Below are 24,482 nucleotides of genomic sequence, written 5' to 3'. Positions count from 1 at the left end.
GATTGATTATCTACTCGCATCTAGAGTGTGTTCTGGCTTGCTTTACCCAATCTTAGTTCTAGATTTGGGCCTGAGCGACCATCATATGCTGTTCTTGCGGCTTCATATGGGGATTGATGCATATAAAGTCTCTGCCTCAGCTCGCTTGCTTGAATGTGATAGGCACACTATCTCTGTCAAATGGCATCCTTCAGTTTGTAGGAATCTGGTGTTCCTGGTGAATAGGAATCTCCTAGTGTGACAGGAGGATTCTCTCTCACTGGTTAATGTGGAAAAAATCAACGAAATAAACATCAAAATGATTCACAGGCACCTGTTATCCTTAGTGAAGGAGTCCCTGGATAAGGGCAACCCTTTGGATGTATACTTTAATTTGGACCAGGTCGCAATATTAAAAAAGCAAAAAAATAGCGATCTTCACAACTTAAGATCTAAGTCTATCAGCCTGCCTAATTACCATCGAGAAAAAAACTATATTGCTGCCCGTTTCAAGCAGCAATTAAAGTCTCTTCGCCAGGCTGCCTACACCTTAGCCAATCAACATATGATTGGGTTGCTATGTAAAAAAGAAACTCGGGAATTATGGGCCATCTTAAGAAATCCGTCTGGCAAGGCTGATACTCGTTCGGTGGCTACCATCTCGGGCCCTGAATGGGAGAAGTTTTTTTGTCAAAAAATATGCTTTGCCAGACATCCATTCCAAATCAGAATGCATCAACATGCAGTTGTCCTTTCCAAGATTTTGCCCATGGGAATTAAAAGACATATGGGTAATCTCTCAGCTGAAATTTTCAAAAGCAGCCGGTCCTGATGGGTTGCCCCCCTGTGTCTTTAAGGACGACCCCCATTTTTGGGCCAGGTACCTTCTTCCACGCTACCAGTTGATTTATCAAACTGACAGAGTTCCAAAATCATGGTTAATGGCTATAATAATCCTGATACACAAAAAGGGCGCCCTAAGTAATCCTTTAAACTTTAGGCCAATCGCCCTCAGACACAGCTGCGAAAATGTTTGCACGGCTGATCCTGTCCGAGTTGGAAGCTCATTTAAGTGCTCTGAATATTCTTTCAAAAGCCCAGGTCGGTTTCCGGCGGGCCATGTGCACCCAGCTAAATGCTTCGATCTTAGCTCACCTCCTTCGGACTGCACACTCTAAGTCTAATGGCACCATATATATGGCAGCACTAGATCTCTCAGCTGCCTTTGACAATGTACTTCGCACTCGTCTTTGGCAGAAGATGTTGTCATATGGTATCCCTTCTACCTTGGTAGCTATAATTGCTGCGCTACACCAAAACACTTCTTACCGGGTCCGTATTAACACTGAAGGGCTACTAACTGATAACATGCCCACGTGCATAGGTGTAAAACAGGGTTGCAATTTGGCTGCAGTATTATTCAACCTTTATCTGGCCGCTATCGACAAAATCTGGCAGGGCTCAAATTCTTTTCCGGCAACATTGGGTAACATGCGGCTTCACTGGCTGGCATTTGCGGATGGTGTTATCCTATTCGATAGAGTGCCATTTGGACTCCAAAACAAACTAAATTTATTTTATGACTATTGTACGCTGAACAACATGACCATCAATTCAGCTAAATCACACAATTGTTTTTACAGCCCAAAATAAACTACCCAGATTTAACTTTGCCATTAATGCACAACCGATCTTGAGGAAAGAAGAGATTATTTACCTGGATTATCACCTATCGAATGGGATGTCTATCGGCACTTGGCACACAGTGTTGAACGCAAAGTTTAATCCACTGTTGGCCCAAATGAGAATCATCTTCCAAAAATATTGTAGATATTCACTATTGCCCCTCTTACAATATTACACCATGAAAGTAGAGCCCATCCTACTTTACGCAGTGGACGTGTGCCTTCTGAAGTTGGGGCCTCTCTTAAATCTTTTACAAGGTAAACTTTGGAAGAAAATCCTAGGGCTACCTGGATACTTGCCTAATGCCATTATTTTACATGAATTAGGCTTATATCCCTTAGCGGACAAATATCTCTGGCGGATGGTAAATGCCTTTTCCAAAATAATCTCTCCTCCTCCAAACTCTCTTTCTGAGGACTTTCAGGCAATGCTTGCCCATAAATGTCCCTCGTCGATCTCTGAAGTTAAAGATCTTATAAATGCCACTCTAACATCGCTGAACATGTCGCAACAGGATTTAATTGATACTCCAAGTAAAGTTAAAAACCGCTTCTTCAAAAATTCATGGGCATGTAACTCTGATCAGATCGGAGGTTACTCCTCTTTTAGGACCTATGCCACATTTAGGCAGGCAGCTACACCCCGGCTGCCTTACTTACTATGTTTCCCTGACAAAGATGCAAGACGGTCTTGCATGCGATTCCGTTTGGATCTTATCCACACGGGCGCCCAGATCAGGAACTGGTCCTGCTATAGGGATTTGGTGAAGTGGGAGGGTTGTAGATTCTGCTTAAATACTTCTGAGAGTGAAACACAGGAACATCTGTTTATGTATTGTAATTTTTTTTTCAACCACAGGCGATGTTGCTTGGATGCATTTTTGACCTCTTATTCTTCATTTGAATGTCACCTAGTTTGGCTTAGATGCATGCAGGGAAACACCAACTCCATCATTTTAGCAACTGTTAGACTTGTTGTAATGATTGAGGAGCATCTGCTGCCACTCAATAGGGTCATCTTGAATGGGCAGCTTGTGGACTCTCTCTTTTCCAAAAAATGTGTCATTGTGTAGTAATTCTACCACTTTTTTCTGATTGTCTGCTTCTTTGCATTTTTGTTTTTTCTAGGTTTTGTGATTTCCTTTATGACTTTGTTTTGACTGATTTCATTAGGTATATCTTCTGTACACCTTTTGGTGGGGCTAAAGAAAGTTGTTGGTGTATTGATTTTTCCTATGGGTTGGCAATATGTTTTTAAATGTTTTATTATGTCTTAGTTGTTCAAGTACCGATTTGCTTTGATGAATTTGTACATTAATTTTTATCTGGTATGTATAATTTGTAAAGGTGTAAATTAATTTTTGCTACCAAAACAAATAAAAAAAATAAAATAAATAAGGAATGATCCGGATTGCTGTTATATGAGATCACCACTCCATGCATCCTGATCGCTCCTTTAGGAGACAACAGCTTACCATACAGTGACCACGAGATACCCATAGATTACGTGTGTTTCGATAAATCAAGAAGGAATGCATGGTCACTAGCCCACTGCTCTGTTGCTGAGGACTATGATCCACCAAATAGACAAGATATGATGCAGATCGCGGGATAAGAGCAGCTGCAACAACAATTCAGCCTTTCTCCCATGCTTTTGATTGAACATACGCTGTGGCTTACGCAGATTGGACTGCACCAATTTAGAACAGCAATCATCTGAAGAGACTGCCAGATATACTCTGGGTCGCACCTCTTTCTGAATACTGTGCTGGGTCATATGATCAACACGGCAGTATCCACATAGAACATTTCATCCTCCAAGTTCACCTGTCCTGATGAAGGCCCACTCAAGAAAGGCACAGTTTACAACCTACCAGGGCCGAAACACAACTGTGAAGACTTTTTTATGATTCACCTCAGTGTCCAATGACTCTGAGTGCTTATTTAACTTTCTCAATATTCTGTACTATTCAAGTATTACCTGTCACCGACCCCTGTTGTCGTTTGAAGCATGCAGTAGGCCATGTTTTTTGTTTAATGTCTGAATTGTTATTCGAGCTTCACTAACCTCGAAGCTGGATGCACTATATTTTTCACGCAACTGTATGTATTGTCAGATGGCATGTCTCTTTGCTCCATTTGTAAATAGACCAGTAGATCTGCATCTTTGATTATAAACACGGATTGTAAATACTAAGGTGTGTCCTGTGTATAATGTGAAATACACTATTGGGTTTGCGGAACAGATAGGATTGACCCCGTTCACTTGGTTTTTTTGTTGCCATCCATAACCTTTCAAGGCAAAAAAATGTTCTTTTCCCCAGATGCTTCCAAAGCTACTCAGGATAAAAGGAAACTATTTTGGAAAAATCTAAACATCTAGTACTGCCTACTGGAACCAGCTAGAATGATTATCACATCTCCACAAGGAGTCACCAAAGGATACAAAGATCTGGATGAATTACAAACTCTTTTTAAAGCCCTCCAATCCTCAAAGATGGATGTCTCGCCAGCAACTACATCTTCGTGTTCTGATGGGTCACTGTCTCTTCATGCTCATAACTTCTATTCGCGTAACAAGTATAAATCCAGAACATCTCACTTTTCTAAGAATAGATTGGATAATAATTATTCTTCAAGTTCATCTGATGCTTTTGACAAACAAAGAGACAAATCTAGATCTCCTATAAAACAGATCTACACGGTGGAGGAGATTCCAGCTAATGGACTACATTTTTCCAGTCCTTAACTTGCGAATATTGCTTTTTCTCCTTTACAAAATTCTGTTGATTATTTGACTGCCTAATACTGAATCGCTCTGTTTGAGCTCATGGGTGTTCAGAAGAATGTCTTGTTCTCCCTGATGGCAGGCGTCGTTGGATTTTTCTATTTAGCTACATTTCTAGTGAGTAATCATATTTGTTATCTTCATTTTCAATGTTGTCTACCCTTCCTGTCTGCGTTTATCCTCCCTTCTAGTTTGTGTTATTGCATTCTGGAATCTCTCCAGCACAATGTTTTACACTTCCATTTGCAAATATTCCTTTTTAAACTTTATTTGTTAATCAATCTATATCACTTCAGATATTTCCTTAATTATCATTTATTTTTATTCTTATAACGTGCCGCATGCCCGTAGGCCTCAGGGCGCACAAAAACAGAGACATAGACAGGACAACAAGAGAGAGCAAGCAGGATCAGAAAGGGGTCATACGGATCATGTACCCTATTCCTTACTGTTATGAGTATCAAGGTATTGTCATGGAATGTTAAAAGGTCTAATTAATCCCATCAAAAGACAAGTCCTTAGTCATCTACGGAAAGACGATCCAGACGTTGTATGCATTATAGAAACCCACTTAGAATCTATTGAAGAAAATTATAAGCTGATCAAATTTTGGGTAAAGCATGCATTTTTTGTACCGACAATAGAGAAAAAGGGTGGAGTTACTATCCTCATCATAAGAAAACTTATTTTGCTTTTAACTGCTTGATCAACAACAGCCCTTCCGGATGATGGTCTATCGTTGACGCCAAAATTAACAAGATTATGGTTACTACCCTTAATATTAATAGCCCGAATGCTCCAGATACATCTTTTGGAACAATTTAAAACATTTTCTCTTTAACAAGAATTATGACAGACTCATTATTTGTGGGGATTGTAATCAAATCTGTGATTTCACCCTGGACCGCAAATCAGATTCCAAATTCATAAACTCCAAATCCCACAAACAAGTCATCAATTTTATAGAAGACCTCACTCTTGTTGATACTTGGTGTTTTTGTTACCCAGATGTTAAAGAGTTTACCTTTTTCTCCCCCCTCACAAATCCCTCTACATATATTTGTTAACTCTCCACTTGCTTCTAATATCCTCCACTCCGAAATTGGCCCCATTATCATTTCAGACCATGCCCCAGTCCTTACTGTCCTGGAATGGGAACATCAACCTTCCCTGGCCTCCCAATGGAGATCCAATTCTTTTCTACTCAATGACCCTGATTTCAGCCAACAAATAAATGTTTTCTTTACCAAATTCTTTTTTTAACTTTTATTATTATGTTTGGTTTATTTCAAACCTTTTATACATTATAAAAAGCCTTTAAAAACAAATGTCATCACCTTCACAATCAGAAATGGCAATGAATCAATTCTTAACATCCATCCAAACAATGATACATGCAAGAGAATAAAAAGGGAGAATGAGAAAGAAAAAAAAGAAAAAGAGAAAAACCCAGAAGCAGAGATGATTACAAAATCAGCTTACAATTACCACAGGGCCAATATCGCAGATCTTCCAACCAATCCTTTTCAATGGACAATCTGGAGCACCTCATCTATAAATTTAATTACCCAAATGATAGTCAATTTATTCTCCCCTATTAAAAACATATTCCACCATTCCTTAGGTGACAATGACTTACAGCCCTTGGTAATATCGCACATATATTTCATCCTCATCATTTTTAGAGAATTACATTCTATGACCAAATCCTCTAGAGATTCACTCATGGTCAAATGACCAAAAAATCTACATTCTGGCCCCAAGCCACCCAACAGTCTTCTAAAGCCAAGAACATCTCTTGTTGGTAAAGTATTCAATCTAAATCGCAGAAAAAGGTTGCAATCCCATGGGAAAAGAAATGTGGTCAAATACACGGAAGCTGATTAATTCCTCTACCTTTCAACACAAGATTCAGAGCTAGCTTATATTTTGACCTTTTTGTTTGAGTATCTATCAAATCCCTGTTAAACCATCTTGTACAACCCAATTTCCACAAGTCTAAATAGCCATCTATGCCCAGTTTCCCTTCATTCTTTAGTATTTCAAATGGGGGTATGCCTACTTGTCAATGCATTTCCCATACAGTGCCAGATCTTCCATTTTGTTATGGAATGCTAATCATAGTATTCAGAAGGAATTTTGGGAGGCCAAGTACCCTTTTCCAATAATAACCTTCCATAGTCACCCAAAAATTCTTGGGCCAAATTCATGCAGTTTCCGCACCATATATCAGAATTGGTACCACCTACTGTTTAAAGAAGGTTTCTCCTGGGACCAGGGAGAATTTACCAAACCTTTTATGCAATATCACTGCCTGGGTCGTTAGTCTCTTGCATTTAAGTCTTATACACACCATCCATTGCTTTTCAATCGTACTACGGTTCAGACAAACACCCAGATAGGATATTGAATCAACACATTCCAGGGTTGATTCTCCTACCCTCCAGCTGAATTTCAGACTCCTTTTTCCCCTTTTTGGTTCCAGGGACATTATTTTTGTCTTTTTGGCATTACTTTTGAGATCATTCAATTCAAAGTATTTTGCTAGTTCAATCTCCTCTGCAAACCTATTTGCGTTTGATCTAGAATGACAATGTCATCTGCATAGAAGATCCAAGGGATCAGCTGATTGTGTAATCTTGGGGGAAAAGCTTGCACTCCCCCCTGCCCATCCTCAACACCAGCCAAATATAGATGAAATAAAGCGGGGACCAGTGAGCATCTCTGCTTCAGTCCCCTATATGTTAGGATTGTGTCAGAGAGTAGCACATGAGTAGACAATCTGACCTGTATACTTGTCTCCGAGTACAAGGCCTTAATCGCCTCTACCAAGTCCATGGGGCAACCCTAGGCTAGCAGTTTTCCCCATAACCTTGCCCATTAAATCAGATGTCGCAACAGGATAAGGGATTGCTCCCAGTGTGTCCAGAAGGGCAATCGGTCTATAGTTTTTCACGTCTTGCCTGTCACCCTTCTTGAACACTGGGATAATCAAGGCAGATTTCCAAGACTCAGGAACATCCTTGGTCTTTAGAACTTGATTAAACAGTAATTATGCCCACATTATCGGGTTCTGCTTCAGTATGTTATTATTCAGACCATCTGGGCCCGCCGCTCGTGCAGAATTGAACTTCTTTATCAAATTCGATGACCCATTTCATACCTTGATTATCGGTGTTTAAACTTTCCTTATCGTCCCCACTTGCAGAGAGCTGGGTAAAGTGCCTAACCCAATTGGTTTCTGTTACTGCTAGTATCATACTTGTCATCTGGTATACATCATTATTGTTTAATAAGGGCCGTAGGTCTCTCGTATTCTTTTTGGTTATCAATTTCATAATTTCCTCAGCTTCATGTTGTACCTATTGGGCCCAAGTAAACAACAGCCAGTTTCTGTATTGTTTGCTTTCTTCCAACAAAGTATGCCTCTCCTCCCCATCCAGAAGTGTTGAGCCTTCTTAGATCTGTACAAAAGCTTTTCCTTTCCTCCACCAGTACTTTATTGTAATGGCGGATTCTCTTTAGCCCATATAGGGGGCCCAGACTAGGCTTTGTTTAGAACTGCAACAATATCTCATAATTCAATGTAGCCCCCCAAACCCCTTAGCAAGTAATGATTGCCTCAGTCCCTCAAAATTTCAGGCACATCTCCTGGTCGAATTCTAAGCCTATTACTACCCTGATTTACCTGAATATTCTCCACTTTCATCCTAACCCGACAGCCTCTACCCTAGTTCCATTTTAACTCCAAGAGTTGATTATCACTTTTCCCCACTGGTCTTACACATAATCTGGTAACCGATTTGTTTATGCTACGTGATACAAAGTAGTAATATAAGCAAGAATGCGGTTTACCTCTAGACCACGTATTCTGAGCCAGGATGTCTCCCTTTGCTTGTCCATTTAACATAAAAATGTCACACTCTTTCAGTTCATTTGTCCATAATAAGTGTTTTGTTTGATAATGAATAGCACAATTGAATACATCTTACTATCCATCTGGAGATGGCATTTTTAGAAATGCAGTCTCCTTCTCTGCCTGGTGCTATGGAGACAAACAGTTGATCTGTTTTCCTAAGCGGTCTGGTCTTGTTTACATAGTAAAGGACCGACTGACTGAGCTAGTTGGTCTCTGAAAGAAAGCCAGAAGCGCAATAGATTGGTTCATGTGGAATTTAGAAATGAATTTAGGGGAGACCTAGGAGGAGTATGTAAAACCAATTTATCTTTATATACGATAAAGAAAGGGTCCTGCACCGACAATGCTTGCAATTCACCAACTCTTCTTATGGCAGTAATAGCCACTAAGAAGGCAGTCTTGTATGTCAGGTGTTTAAAGCTTGTCTTATGCATAGGCTCGAATGGGGGCCCAATGAGCTTTGCAAGCACTACATTGAGATACCATCCTGGTGGTGGGTTTAAAATAGAAGGCTGGCGTCTCTTGACACCTTCCATGAATGCCTTAATGACTGGAATCTTCCACCACAATACCTTGCTTTGAGAGATGGTATAAACTGATAAAGCCGCCAGGTGGACCTTTATAGAGTTGAATACTAACCCGAGTCTACCAAGTGGAGCATATAGTTGAGAATGTGTGAAGGAGTACATTCTATGGGGTTTATTTGTTTGGACTGGCACTAAACTGCGTATCTACTTTACTTCTCAAAATAACAGTGTCTAGTGTTAGGTTTTCTTGCCTCCTTGAGGATATCCATACACTGCTGTGTTAAATTAAGGTGTCCAAACTCTATGACTTCAAGAGTCATGCTGACAAGTTCATTGAATGTGGTAAAGGGTGTACTGTTGTTCCCCCATGTAGAGTTAACAGGTTGGTTAGGTATGGGAGTTTGATGGGATCGCACATCGCCAGTTTGCGCAGATGTGGATACCATGGCTGTCTCGCCCACATAGGAGCAACTACTATAAGTGTCATCTGTTCTCTGTGTATCTTGTTCACTATCCTGCTCATTAATGGAGTCGGGGGAACAGTGTAAGCAAATTTCCCTGACCAGTTCATCCATAGGGCGTTCCCTTTGGAGTCTGACTGGGGGACCTGGACGCGAAGTCTGGGCATTGCTTGTTTTCTGATGTAGCAAATAAGTCTATTGTGGGGTAACCCCATTGAGAGAAGATGTGGTCTACGGCGCCTAGTTGCCACTCGTGTTCCTCTGCTGGGGGATCTTTGCTCAGAGAGTCTGCTAGATTGTTGAGTACCCATGGAATGTGTTGTGAGGATAGGGATAGTCCTCGTCTGAGTGCCCATTTCCATATTTTCTGTGCCACCTTGGACAGACTTGGAGAGTGTGTGCCCCCCTATTTGTTGTTGTAGAAAATCGCAATTGTGCTGTCCATCACAATTTGAACCGACTAGTTTGTCAGTTGCACTTCGAATGCTTGGAGTGCTTTGAGTACTGCTAGTAGTTCCAGCAGGTTAATATGGTTCTGTGCGGTGAACTGGGTCCACAGACCATGTGCTGTGTGGTGAAGATAGTGAGCCCCCCACCCGGAGACTGACGCGTCTGTTGTGACAATTGCTTGCGCTTCCGGATCGTGCAAGGGTTTTCCCTTTAACAGACTTTCTCTTGACCACCAGTGTAGGCTCTGTACCAGTGTTGGCGAAACGACCACTAGATCGTCCCACTGACCAGTTGCTTAAGACCATTGTTTCGCCAACCACTCCTGCATTGGTCACATGCGCAGACGAGCGTGTGGGACTAGATATATGCACAATGCCATCATGCCTAGCAAACGCATTGGTTTGTGTACGCTTAACTGGAGACCGTCTTGATACTGGGGTATTTGCCGAAGCATGTTCTGCACTCTTTCCATGGAAGCCTGTTCTTGTGTCTAATACAGCTCCTAGGAACTGTTTTGATGTGTTGGGTACAAGACTTGAATTTTTTCTCATTTAATGAAAAGCCCAATTGGAAGAGAAGATTTATGGTTCTTTGCGTTTTTAGTTTGCAAAGATGGCGCGTCTCTCCTGTGATCAGCCAGTCGTACAGATAGGGGTACACTGGGATTGCCTCCCTGCGCAAGTGCGCCGCCACCACTGCCAGTACATTGGTGAATACCCTTGGAGCTGATGTTATTCCCAAGGGCAGCACCTTGAATTGGTAGTGCTGGTTTGCCACTTTGAACCGCAAGAGTTTTCTGTGAGCTGGGAGCATTGAAATATGAAAATAGACATCTTTCATATCCAATGTTGCCATGTAATCCCCATGTTTTAGCAGGGGAATTACTTCTTGTAGCGTTGTCATGCTGAACTTTTGTGGCTTTACATAAGTGTTTGCAGGGCGCAAGTCTAATACTGGACGCATTGTCAGATCTTTCTTTGGTAGAAGGAAACATGTTGAATAAATACCCTTATTTACCTCGTATGGCACAATCTCGATGGCGTCCTTGAGGAGCAGCGCGTTGAATTCTTCTATTAAGATGAGTGTTTCTTCTTTTGATATTTTCCTTTGGCTTGGAGGGAGGTTAGATGGTGTTCCCATGAGCGCCACGCAATAACCTACCGGTACTGTCGATAACACCTACTTGTCCGTTATTATTCCCTCCCATGCATGGGTGAAGTTTGAAATTCGTCCCCCTACTGTGGAGGCATGGGAGGGGATCAGTAATGGGTTGTCATTGTTTGGGAGGTGTTCCTCCACCTCTGGAAGTGGAGGCTCTCCCCCTGCCGCGGCCCCTGCGCTGGCCTCTAGGATAGCCCTGGGACGCTTGACCCTGGTTGCTGTTCCATGAAGAATTCTGGTTTTGTCCATACTCTGAGCCTCTTTGGGAGTTTTGTCCGCGAAAAAGAAGAAAATTGTTTTCGCCCCTCTTGCCCAGCTTGTTTGTTGGTAAGTTGGCCAAGAGATTTGAGGGTTTCATACTCCTCTTTGGCCAACTTTAGAGCATCCTCCACTGCTTTGCCGAATAGTACATTTAGTTCCACTGGCATGTTGAGTAAGGTTGCCTGCCTCTCCAGCTTAAAACTCGGCTGGCAAAGCCAAGCATGGCGCTTGAGAATGGTTCCTTCAGCAATTATGCGTCCGGCATGGTCTGCAGCGTCGAGGTTATTCTTTAGCAGACTGCTGGCAATAGCTTTGCCTTCAGCTGCTACAAGGGCAAGTTTACTTCGTAGAGGCTCTGGAGCAGAATCACCAAGGGCTGAAAATTCGTCCCATTTATTGCAGTCATAGCTCGCCTACAGTGTGTAATTGTTGGCGATTCTAGCTTGGTACGCTGCCGAAGTTGCCACCTTCCTACCCAAGGTGTAGAGCTTCTTGCTCTCCTTGTATGGCGGAGCTTCTGAAGATGCTAGAGGTCTACCCGCCCTCTTCCAGGTAGTTGGGACTACTAGTGAATCTGGTTTAAGCTGTCCTCTGATATATAATGGATCAGGTGGTGCTGGCCGGAATAGTTTTTCTATTTGTGGATTGACTGCCCAGGTTTGATTGGGCGTTTCAAGAGCGGGTTGAATCCTCCTTTGAACTGACTTTAATATGGGTATAAACTGGGTGGTAGCTTTTTTGTCCACTAGGATATCCTCTACAAAATCCTTGTTCAATTCTGAAGCGCTCAGCTGCTTTGATTAATAGATCATTAAAGACTGGCTGATTATCCACTGGGGAATCAGGTAAGAGGGAGTCTTGTGGAATAGGAGAGTCTAAAGTGTAAACCTCTGACTCATCGTCATTATTATTACCACCATCATCCCCATTAGTGGTATTCATCCTCCTCCTGATGTTCTTGATCTCCCTCTGTGTCTGCATGCATGTCATAAAGGTCTGCCGTGTGAGACCTTTTAGTTGGAGGTTGAGATGAAACCAGGGGTTGAATAGTGTGAAAAGTGGAAGACATGGGCTGAGAGCTTGAGGCCTGATCAGTTGGAGGTGTATTTTGAAAACTTTATAAAGCATTAGGATTTTTTTCAAAGAAATATGCAAAGAAAGACATTCCAGACATAACTATGTATGGCTTCTGATGACCACTTAGCTGAGCTGGGGAAGACCCCAGAGTAAGGTACAGTAGAGTTTTGGGTTAGATGTTCATTATGTAGGGCCTCACTTAATGGGGCCTCACCCAATGGACCCTCCCCCTCATCTTGTGGGGCATACTCTTCCTCCTCTTGTGGGGCAGTTACAATGTCCTCCACCCTCTGAGACTTTTCTTTATGGATCTTGGTCTTCTGGGAATTTTACTTATGATTTGGGCTCTTAGAGGAAGATTTTTTGGAATTAGAAGCTCTAATAAGGGTTTCTGGGACATGTTTTTGAATCAGGTGTGATAACCCTGAATCTTTAGACTTTCCTATCGGTTTCGACAAAACGCATTGAGTTTCGGCACTGGGAAGGACTTTTGCCACGTCAGGCAACATTCGGCGTTCGGCGTTATGGGGTCTGTCATGAGGCGACCGTGACTGGAGTGTCCAGAGGATAGGGAATCCACTGATCTGCCCCTAGACGCCGAATCTCAGCGTTTGTCTGGCGTTTGTCTGGCGGAGCCGACACATTGCCGCGGGTTGTGTATTTAGTGTGATGGGAAGATGTAGAGCTTTTGCCGCCGGGTGTAGTCCCCACAACAGAGCAGCCGGCCTGTCTCCCAGGGTCGGGGGCTAGCACTTAGGAACGTGACTGTTCCCAGTCACCCAGCGAAAAAGCGGCATCGCTGCCATCACTGGCTGCCTTATCCTGCATGGCGTAATTGGCCCAGCGCTTCATTCTGCGATCCTTAGGGTCTTGTGTCGAAAGAGCTTAAAAGCTCGACAGTGCTCTTCGCTGTAGTCGCGGTTTAAAAAGAGGTTACAGACCCTGTGTTTGTCGATCTACAGAAATTTGTTATTACAATTTGCCCGGAATTTAAAGGGTGTCTTATCCATGTCTGGGGAAGGCAACCAGGCGATAAGGGGAAGCGGAGGAAAAATGCATTGCATAATGACTGCCCCCCCACTCTCCCTACTGTAAGGTCCTAGGCCTGTTGGGCCTTCCAAGGCCGAAAGGGGTCCATCGACGGAGGCTTGTCCTTTTTCTTGATCTTCACTGCGTCAAGAACACGGCGTCTGGCGTAAAAGGACAGAAAGAGTTAACTATCTTTTGAACTTTGCAAAAGCAAATGCCGTTAGCCGAAGTTGAACTCGCTTAATGCGACTGCTCACAATGGCGGAAAAAACCAATCTAAGGGACCTCGAGGGATGAAGGACCATGGGTACAGTGAACTTCACACTAAGGATAGTATTACTAGCACGCCGTGTTAACTTCCCTTTTTGAGTTTCGAAAACAACAACTGTAATACTCTGTAGCTTCCACTAGATGTCGGCCTATGCATAGCATGTGATCTAAGCAGATTCCACAAGCCTCAGAAATATATATTTAACCTCATATTCACAGGCGTGTCTTAATAAATCGACTGTTTAGACACCAATTCTGTTTGCATGAGCTTTAGCCCTTTCCATAATGTGACAATTTTTCAAACTTTATAAAGGGGTCTATGTTGTTTGTTATATTGTGAAAGACAATCTCGTGTTGAGGGGTGTGAAAGTCACAGTAGGGTATGCTATGGGAGCAGTGCAGGGGGCTGTGGAGTCCAGAGAAGTCAATCACTTGGTGATATCAGGCATCCCACAGAGTTCACCCAGCAGCCCCTTGGCCATTGGCAGCAGAAAGCCACAAAGCACCCCTTCAAGGATAGCCCTCCCTTACTTGGTTAGAACAACATGATCTTCTACACAGGAGCTTCAGGGCTGGTGACAGAAATCCAAAACACGCAAGCTTCAGTTTCAGGGCAACTGTATAAGAAACATTGCAAAGTTAGCAAGTACAGTCGCAATTTCAAAGAGCTCTGTGCATCAGCTCACAGAGCAGTGAAGCATCTCTCTCAGCGCCCCTGTCTTCAAAGCACAGACAGACAGACAGGATTGTCAAGAAGAAAGTTCGTAGAAGCAAGGAGGGTCATGCAGGCACTGGGTACCAACTGGTGGAGCCAAGCAGCTGCCATATTGGTTTTGCCTTGCTTTAGCAGTCTTAATCTGTAGAGCATGTCAATCAATCCAGTAATGCACTGTCACAGGGATGAGTGGGAAAGCATTAACAAGTGAAAAAGGAGGGACTAGAAAATATTGCCAGATCAAAAAGCTGTACAACTAATATGACAGCATCAAGAATCTGCGGCACAATGACAATACTTCAACATAATATTGACTGAGGGACACCACATGTCACAGGAATTTTTAGGGATTTAAAAAATCCCTTTGCGGCACACGCATTTCTGGGGCCCAGGAATAATTTTAACCAGCGTACTGCAACAGGAGAGCATAGAACGTTTTTTTGGAGTCTTTCGGCTAGTAATTCATGGTCAACCAGGTCGAACGCATAGGAAAGGTCCAGTAGGATCAGCAGAGCAGAATTGCCTTCCTTAAGTATTTCTGTTATATTGGCCTTAAGGTCTAATAGCGCCGTCTCCGTTCCATGATTGGCTCTGAAACCGGACTGTTCCCTGGCCAGAATATTATTATTTCCAACAAATATCTCCAGTTATATATAGGCTATTTTGTCCAATATTTTAAGTATAAAGGGAACGTTTGTGATGGTACGATAATTCCCAGGTACCAGAGGATCAAGGTTATCCTTCTTAAGTAGAGGGGTAATCCATGTCTCCTTTATACTGATGGGAACAACAGCCTCCTGAAAAGAACGGTTAACAAGTTCAGTTACCCACGGGGTAAGGGTGTTAGCGAATTCCTTAAAAAGAGTAGTAGGAAAGATATCTCCTTTACATGAGGTAGGTTTAAGACCTTCAACAATCGCTAAGACCTCTGACTCTGTCATACTAGTGAAAGAAAATGGTTTTTTATGATGCAGTGATTCTGGGAGAGTGGGTAGTGATGAATCAGTTAAACATGGAGACTCAATTTTATCCCTAATGCGTCCTTGATGGAGTTCGGTTTTACGTGTAAAACTATCGAGTATATTTTGACACCATTCATTGTTTATAGTGAGCCTATGTTCAATGTTGGGATTTTTGAGTTCATTGATAACTGTAAAAAGTTCTTTGGATTTTATTACAGCTTTTTCAATTCTGTCATTAAGAGACAGTTGTTTGGCCTCCAGCACAATACGTTTGTATTCTCTGGCTGCGACTTGATAGGTCAATAGGGTGGAGAGGGATGGATGTTATGCCACTGGCCTTCACATCTCTGTTTGTTTTTCCTGGCAGAGATTATATCGGGTGTGAACTGGAGTTTAAAACCTTGCTTCTTCTTACTTTTCTCCTGTCGGAGAGGGGCAAGGATGCCAAAGGCCTTATTAGTTGCATTTCTAAAGGCAGTGGTAAAGTCTTCCAAGGATAGATTACCCCCTAGAGGGGGTAGCAGATGATGTATAGTAGTTCTAAATGTATCAGATGTAATATTTTTTACATTACGTGATTCAGGTATACTACTGGTTTTTATTGGAGTAAGGTTAAATTTTAGTGCTAGTTCAAAATGCACCAGGATGTGGTCAGACCATGGGCATGGATCTATGTTGGTTACATTGGGTGTAATATTTCTAGTAAGAATCCAATTGAGTGTGTTGGTTTATCCACTGACTGTACAAACCCGATGGAGGAGAGTGTTTGAAGAAAGGATTGGGCTTCTGTGTCCTGAAGATTATTTGCCCATAAATTAAAATCTCCTAAAATACCTTGCCCATGCCCTTTTTGCCAAGGCTAACATGCGAGGCACCTCGCGTGCCCAGAAACATCTTATGTGTACCCTAATAATGCTACCAGAGGACAAGGTTTCATGCGTTCTCCGATAACTTCACCCAGAATTTGAAATACTTTGCCACATAAAGGCCATTATAAGTGGTCACTCCCATGCCAGGTGTAAAATATTTGCCGGGGAGTGGGGACATCTTGCACATCCATTTGACCGGTCGGGGAAAAATCTACATAGGACGACTGGCGTGTAGTAAACTTGATGTAAATATTTACTATGCAGCCGTATATACAGACTATTCAGGGCTACTTTATTCGTCTGGTCTGCAGCAGTACCGCGAATCACCCTCTGGTATTGGATAACCCAATGTTTCTTCCCATTTCAGATGAGCTGTTGTGGACCATCCCAATTTTCTATCAATAACACATGTATATATTTCAGACACCAGTCTCCCAGTGCCTGCAGCCTCTTCAGCAAAATGCAGGAGTGGCAAAGTCTCAAGTTATTTAGGAAAGGTAGGGAACATCATTTCAAGGTGTTAAGAGCTGTTTTTAAGAGAACAGGATGAAGCAATTATACACTTTTAGACACCCTAATCCTTTGAAGCAAGGTAAAAGCATACATAAGGATGCCAGTAGGGAGGGAGTTAGAGCAGCCTTCCAGAAGGTGGTGCATTTACCAAGGAGGAGTGTGGAGAAGCAGAGAAAGAGCAACCAAGGCAGAGAGAGACACACAGAGAGAAAAAAGAGAGGTGGGAGGAGGACGTTAATGACTTTACAAGGGAGGACCTGCTTGATTTGGACTCTAGCCAAGATCTTGGTAGGAGCCACCGACCACTAGAGCGTAGGAGTCTTATTCTTAGTGGGGGCCACATACCCAGACCTTAGGGGAACCCAGAATATGAGTTGAACACCAGAACTTCTTGTGGGCTTGTATATGCAAAAGAAACAGAGCCTTTCATGGGCTAGCAACTGCAAAGGAGCAAAGGCATTTACACGCACAGATATGCCAAAGAGAAACCAGAGTCTGTAGTAGGCTTACAACTCAGAAGGTAACTGTAAAGACTGGAGGGAGGTGTCTGTGGTACTACCCGCTATAGGGTTGGGGCAGAGGCACAGAGGCACCCCAGTCAAGGCTCTCAAAGAGTAGCAATGGACGAGCAGCCAAGGCTGAGACTCAAGGGAGGTGATGCAGGCTGGTTATTAGGCACAGTGAATCCCCAAGCCCCCCACAATGGAATGTCCACACACTATGCTATGTGCTAACACAGTTCTTTTATTAAATACAATTTGGTTTAGGTGAATATATACAAATAAATAAGACTACTCCAATAGGTATCACACAAACATAGATTACCATGTGGTACCACAGTTATTCTTAGCTTCAGCAATTCAGCAATAATGCACCAACTGGTATATGTCAAAAATGCACTATTAACAAGCACTCAAGCACTGTTTGTAGAAATGTAGGCAATTACTTCAGAACACTGGTTGAATACGTATTATAATTATGATTTGTTTTTAATCAAAATGTAATTGTGTGGAGATCCCCCACCAACCTGGGCAAATTGCAATAAAAGTATTACTTTGCTTTTATATCAATGCCCAGTCCTTAAATGTTCAGTAAAGGTCTATTCCTGTCTCTACAGATCCCACCACCAATTGAATTACCTGTGAAGCAACAGAAGAGCCAGACCCAAAACAAATCTGGGACCCTTGCGTTACCCTTGCAGGAGGAAGTCCCTCTTCCTCTTCATAGTACCTTGGGTGCATTGGAAGGTGAAGTGGTGGAGTCTCTCAGCTTTACTGGACGATTACCCGCGAGGGTGGACTCCCACATAAAGTCGTCGCTGGATCGCTGCAGACAAACTGGAGAAGGGAACCAAGCCGTGATGTGATGGAAAGGCAGAGGTGATGGCCGGCTGTGGATGCCCCACAAAGATTAAACTAGTTGTGGACCTCGACAAGACTTGCTTGGGAGGTGAGGAGCAGGAGTCCTCTGGCTTTTGATGATGACCTTCGGTGGCGACGGGTGCAGTGGCAGAAGTAGATGTCAGGTTTCATCAGTTTGCGATTTGTCATCCGTCAATTCTTCAGTGCTGCAGTCACAGTGTGGATGACATGATGGCTTCTGGCGATTTGTAACAGCACAAGACTGCCCTGCAGACCACCACCAAGTCTGGACCCTCACGACTCGTTCTTCGTTGTGGAGTGGGGGGAAACCAACCGGCAGCCACTTCTCTACCGGTGGCGACTCTGGACTTCCTCAGCCGTGGAAAAGTGTACAGATGTCGGGTCTGCAGTGCCACTTGAAGATTTCCTCAGATGGTTACAACTTTGCAAGCTCCGGATGTCGAGCAGCACTATGCCAAGGTACACCCCTCTACTGGGTGAGGACTGCATTCTGGCTTCTAATGGTCACAGACAGCATCCGGACCCTGGACGCCGCTGGTGGACTTCTTGAGCACAAGATGTCTGGTCACTCTTCTTCTGGACCCACAAAGATACCTCTGTAGGACAGCAGGCACTCAGGACTGGCTTCCAGGGCACTTTGGGTGAAGAACAGCAGTTGCACGATGTCCCCTCGTAGCTACGGGAAGAGGTCACCTGTCCAGGTCCTCCCTTGATCAGACCTTGAATCAGCACAGCAGCCTTTGGATTCGATGAACAGTTGCAGCAGCAGACTTCTTCCTCCATCTGGATTCAGGATATGCCCCCAGAAAAACTCCAAGCTTCGAATACACTCAAATTTGCCTTTCTCTTCTCTCCACCCTCTGAAACTAATCCAGAACAGGACTGCAAGATTTATCCTTGGCTTCAAGCGCAGGGACTGCATCTCTGCAGCTCTGAAATCGCTCCACTGGCTCCCGGTGGCAACAAGGATCAAGTTCAAGACCCTCTGCATCGCCCACAAGGCCTTCTGGGGCCAGGGCCCACAATACATCCAACTCTCTCTTCAAGATACCTTCCTTCTCGAGCCCTTCGCTAAGCTACCTCCAACTCTCTGAGGGTCAGACGCTTCTCCAGGCAGAGAGCAGAGGTTTGAGGGGTGGATCTCTCTCCTCTGCAGGTACCTTCCTCTGGAATGGCCTCCCTGCCCTTCTCAAACTTCAGCCAGACCACCTAAAGTTCCGGAAGCTCCTCAAGACCTTTATTTTCTCCTCTGCTTTTTCTCTCTCTCCCCTGCTGACCTACCTGTCTGCTGTGCTGACTGGTTGCTTGGCTACCCCCAGAGTCTCACTGGATACCAGGCTCCTTCATGACCAGTCTCCCCTGCACTGCCTCCGGGCCTACCACGCACTTAGGGGCTGTAACTGTAACCTCTACAGCCCCCTTACCCTTTGCACTTACCCAGAGCCGTACTGACATGGCTGCACTAACTCAGAGCAATGTTGTCCTGATTGGACTTCTCCTTTCCTCTCCCTGGCTATCCCTCCACCCCCCACTGCCGTCCCCCTGCACTTTTGCGCTGTCTCACTTGCACGATCTGGATGACACAAGGCCTAGTAAGATCGCTTGTCTTGTCCTCCCTCTGTCTCCTCCCCCTTTTCTTGTCGTGCCTATAAAGACTTGTGTACAGGCGCCTTATAAATTACATATCATAAGTGAGGGGTCTTCCGTTATACACAAATCCCCCCCATTCACTCAGGCTGGGCTAGGCTCAGTCAGCCAGTCACACACTAGTGCATTCATCATGCAGCGCCCAATCAGGCTCACAGGCATTCTGCCAATTAGCCAAATACCAGACACCCAAAACAGTGGATGTGTATTGGGGGCAACTCCCAGCCTTTCGGAGCACACACTGCAATCACTCCAGTTTCAGACAGGTCTGGCTCAGGCATTGTGACACACACTACACACTACACACCACACACTACACACACCCCACTACACACAATACACAATGTGAATTGACTCCACTTTCCGTTCATTCAGGTCCCACTTCTATGGTATACCCAAAACAAGCAGTCTCTGGGAAAGGCAGCCCCAGAGCAATACATGGTCCTTCCACCCAACATCCAATCAGGGTAAGGGGAACAGAGCCAGGACTTCTCAGGACTTTTGAGAAACAGTAAGGAAAAGGCAGTGGCAGTGGCCATCCCACCTTTGTTCAGGAATTCATATGGCAGTGCCTGTGTGTCCCAAATTGGGGGCGACCCCGAGCTCCCGCAAAATCTGCAACACACATGTGCCCACAAAAATACACACACTCGGAGTACTAAGGTGTACCCCTACCCATGGGTGCCAAATATGTATCCCATGGGGCTTGTTCACCAACAATGAAAATAAAGGGCTGCACCACCAGGGGTCCAAACTGGACTCCTGTGCAGAAAACAGACAGAAAACATAGACGAGGAGGCCCTGTCCCTCCAAAGCGTTTGCAGCATCACAGTGACCCCAGAAAGCAGGGCTTTGCAGGCTGTGGGGAGAAATCCTGCTAGTATTTCTTTGTGGGTATCCCCAAAGGCCAAGGAGAATTGTAGCTTCTGACTGGCAGGCATTTGGTCTGTCTAAGTCTTTGAGGCCAGGGGGGGCAGTCACAATCCAATGAGCTATAAACAATGACAAATAAGAAAGTTTGCTCAACTTTATGAATAAAATGAAACGGAATGAACCGAAGAAGAACACAAGGTGAGGCAACTCTGGACTCTAGAAATTTAGAATAGGGAAGCAAACAGCGAGGCGCTGTTCATTCTTCATTCCAACCCCGATAGCCATCGATTTTCCCATTTTTGTAAACCGTGCAGCCATTCAGCCAACCCTTATATAACTTAACATCTAACCCTCAGGGTCAGGCTAATCAATATGATGACATGGAGAACCTAACAGACAGTGTTTGCTTCCATTTGGTATTTGCTACTTCCCTGTTCCTATTTTTCACAAAGTCCATTAGCTCACCATGCTTGACCCTATTCCTACATAACTCTATCCAACTGTTCCTGCTGTGATTGCAAAATGTTGAACCTTTCCTTCCCATCCCTTCTGTGTTCTGTAATGCCAGTCTTTGTGACAGGGCACTGTGACAATGTAAAGAATAACCAAAGCATAAAAGTTACAAACAACTAGCACATTTTCTATTTACATATATTAAAATTGGATCTGTATATAGTCTTAGCTTCAGAGATGTTGGGTATGGCCACAAATCTTTTTGATTTCACCATATGCTTTATGATCTTACCAGATTTGAAAGAGGATGGATGGATGATAGCAGCAAAGCAGAGAAAGAGACTGACAGTTGGCAGGTGGACGCAGGTGAGGAGCCATGCAGGGGTGTGGCAGCCACATACCAGTGCAACCAGAAAATGCTTTTAATGCTGCTTGGCAACATGCTCCAGTCCCTTCCCAATCCAACCCCATAAGCATGGAGGAAAGGTGACAGGATGTAAGAGTAACAACAGCCATTTCTAAATTTGACCAGCTGAAATAATAAACCAATGAGAATAACCAGTTTCATGGTACAAATGTACTGGCATCAAAGGCATAAACAAACATTTGGGGTATATTTGTACAATCTTCTTCATTTGATCACTTCCAGGAGCACAGATCTAAATAAAACAACTTTTTTCAATAAAATGAAATCGATGTTGCCAATTTTTGCATTGACCTCTTCTTCAGGATTAAAAAAAACTAAACTAGAATTAAAAGATACTATATTGTGAGACAGACATGGTATCACGAGAGACACAGACTCAAGTGTTATAGTTTCAAAAGCTTTAATTACTACAATGCTGGGGTTAGTGTAATACTTAACTGGCCCAAACTATAAAGAGATGGTTCCCTCAACTGATGTCTCCAAGGGCTGTCGATGTCTCAAAGTCCAAAACCAAAATCGGTCTGTGTCTAAACCTATGCTTGCCCTCACTCTCTGATACAATGTGGTAGGAAGTCTCTTTGAAGGAAAAATAGCGATTCATATATACCAAAGCTTGTTTAGTATCATCAATGTTTAACAGGATTTGTACTTTTTGACCGACTACAAATGGTCGCAAGGACCAAAAGTCCTAAAAATACTACCACCAAAGGATTGAACACCAAAAGTCCGAACCTTTGGTGGTAGCATTGCAGGTAAGTAAAAAAAAAAAGATTGCACGAGCTGCGGTCGTGTCCCCCGCAACACCTCGCTCACTATATTGTGTGGTATAGTAAGCGGAGTGTGCGGGGGACACCACCGCAGCACACCCGCAAAAAAAATAAAATCAAAACACCCCGCTCACTATACTTCACAGTATAGTGAGTGGGGGTTGCGGGGGAAACCCCTGCAGCCCCCGTAGTATGTACGTGTGTTCGCATGAGAAAGGTGTGAACTTTTGGTGGTTCGCACATTTCTCATGCTAACATTCCGGCCGCAGCAAAATCACCCGCGATCGGATCACTTAGAACTGTTTAACACAATCAAAAAGAAGTTGTTCATCAGCTCTTCTCCAGAAAGTTTGCATACTCTGTTCCACAACTCCCAATGTCTTTAGTTCCTGGAGATTCCCTTCCTCAAGCTTCAATCCTTCCAAGTTTCAAATCAAACAAAAATATAATGCAGTTTCTTCCAGGCTTCTTAGGGTTCCCTTCTCCAAGCTTATGCGTCCTTGTTTCACCGAATAAAAGATCACCTTTGTTAGGCCTCTTATGGTTCCCTTGCACAATCTCAGGCCCCTTCAGTTTCAAACACAAGTGCAGTTTTGCTAGGCCTGTTAGGGTTCCCTTCCCCAAGCTCAGTTCCTTTCAATTCCCTAACACGAGTCCAGTTTCAAACACAAAATGTCAACTTGTTAAGATGTGCCTTTCTCTTATTTACAATTCCTTTCACATATAACCTTCTCATGTGGTAATATCTAACTTTTGAAAATGCTAGGTTCTTGGCTCATCCTAATCGCGACCACTGCCACCTCTCTGTATTTCCTGTACTTGTTTCTCTTCTATCCTTTCCTTTTCCAGGTGCTTCCTGCATCCCTTGGTTATCGTCCACTTTGTTGGGCTCACTTGCACCTTCCTTGTCTTGCTTTCTCTCGGCTTGCCGTGCCCCTGGCAACTTCCCTTTGGGTTCCCTTTCTCTTCACTGTGCCTCTTACACATTTTTTTCTTTGCTTTCATGCACCCTTGAAACTGTCCTTTTCCTTTCCGTGCCTCTTGCACACTTGTTTCGTTCACCTGTGCTCACTTACACCTCGACTTCACTTTTGTGCCACCTCGCACCCTTCTCATTTACTTTCAGGCCTTTTGGCTTCTTTTGCGCTCCCTTTAGCTCTGTGCCTCTAGCACGCTTTAATTATGTTTTCTTTTTTCTATGGCACTTGAACCTTTAAACTTTTATTCTTGCTTTCCTTTAGTGGGAACTCGCATCCTTTTATTTCTGTCCTTCCTTGAAACAAAACAGGCTGTCTTTTGGCTGAGGCAATGCTTGCGTTTCAAGTATTTCTTCTTTATTACATGGGTCCAAGACCCCTTTAACTTTCTCATACATGCAGGTCACAGACCCCTTTGGCTGTCTCATAACTTGGCTTCTAACTACAATTCCCACAATGCCTCTCTCCCTATGGACAATAGTGGACATCAAGAAAACAAATGGATTCATAACTTTCTTGTTTTTCAGTTATCTTTTTGGCTTTCCGCTTCATGACGCCATTTTCTCCCTTCCCACTCCAGCTAGCTGCATGCCCCCCCCGAATTTCTCATTACTTTCCCCTTTAAAACTCCCTGGGTAGCGTTGAGCTGGAACACGGTCCTCTGAAGGCATATGGGATCGAGGTCAGGGTCTCACCACCTGCCCCTCATACCCGCTTGGGAACGGCACACCTCCCAAGGGAACAAGCACTCCTCCACATAAGAGTCAGGTGTGAGTAGTCTGTGTGAAATGCTCAACACTGCCTGACCCTATTAATGGGACAACCTAATGGTAGTAGGTGGCAGTCTTCTTTTGTTTCTCAAGGTGTTTCATCCAGGTAATCATCACTACTCTCTGTTGCCTCTTCTTCTTCCCAGTATTTGCCAGAAATGGGGAGGGGGAGAGGGAATGGGATTGCAAATATCCCATGAAACCTGAAGAAGGGGTTTCGGATGGGAAATGGGGGATGGGGAACACCATGTCTCCCCCTCGGGTATTCTCTGCCCAGTCTCCCATGACCCTCCACTCCAGTGATCCTCCCTCCCTTGTCCACCCCCAGGGTCGGGATACAAAAGCGATGCTCTTCCCTGGCCACATGAATGGAAGATCCCGGGGGAGTGGGTGAGAGAAAACCATCAGGTTTCTCACAATATTCATTTCTCCATCCCTACTCAAGATTGGACGAGGAGTCAAGCAAGGGATTTCCTTGTCAACAAACAGCTTATCAGTAGCCACATTTCTGTATGCAGAT

General features: G+C 43.8%; 1 protein-coding gene across 1 annotated transcript in view; it reads right to left on the bottom strand.

The window, feature by feature from the left end:
- The window catches only part of ATP6V0A2 (ATPase H+ transporting V0 subunit a2), a 721,136-nt gene that overhangs the window by 377,824 nt on the left and 318,830 nt on the right, over positions 1–24,482 (bottom strand). The gene's annotated exons all lie outside the window — the stretch shown is intronic.

The sequence above is a fragment of the Ambystoma mexicanum genome, chromosome 10 (genome assembly GCF_040938575.1).
Source record: "Ambystoma mexicanum isolate Mex_15411 chromosome 10, UKY_AmexF1_1, whole genome shotgun sequence".
In the NCBI taxonomy this organism is placed as follows: Eukaryota; Metazoa; Chordata; class Amphibia; order Caudata; family Ambystomatidae; genus Ambystoma; species Ambystoma mexicanum.
Note: the sequence above shows the minus strand (reverse complement) of the source record. Positions and strands in the feature narration are given on the sequence as shown.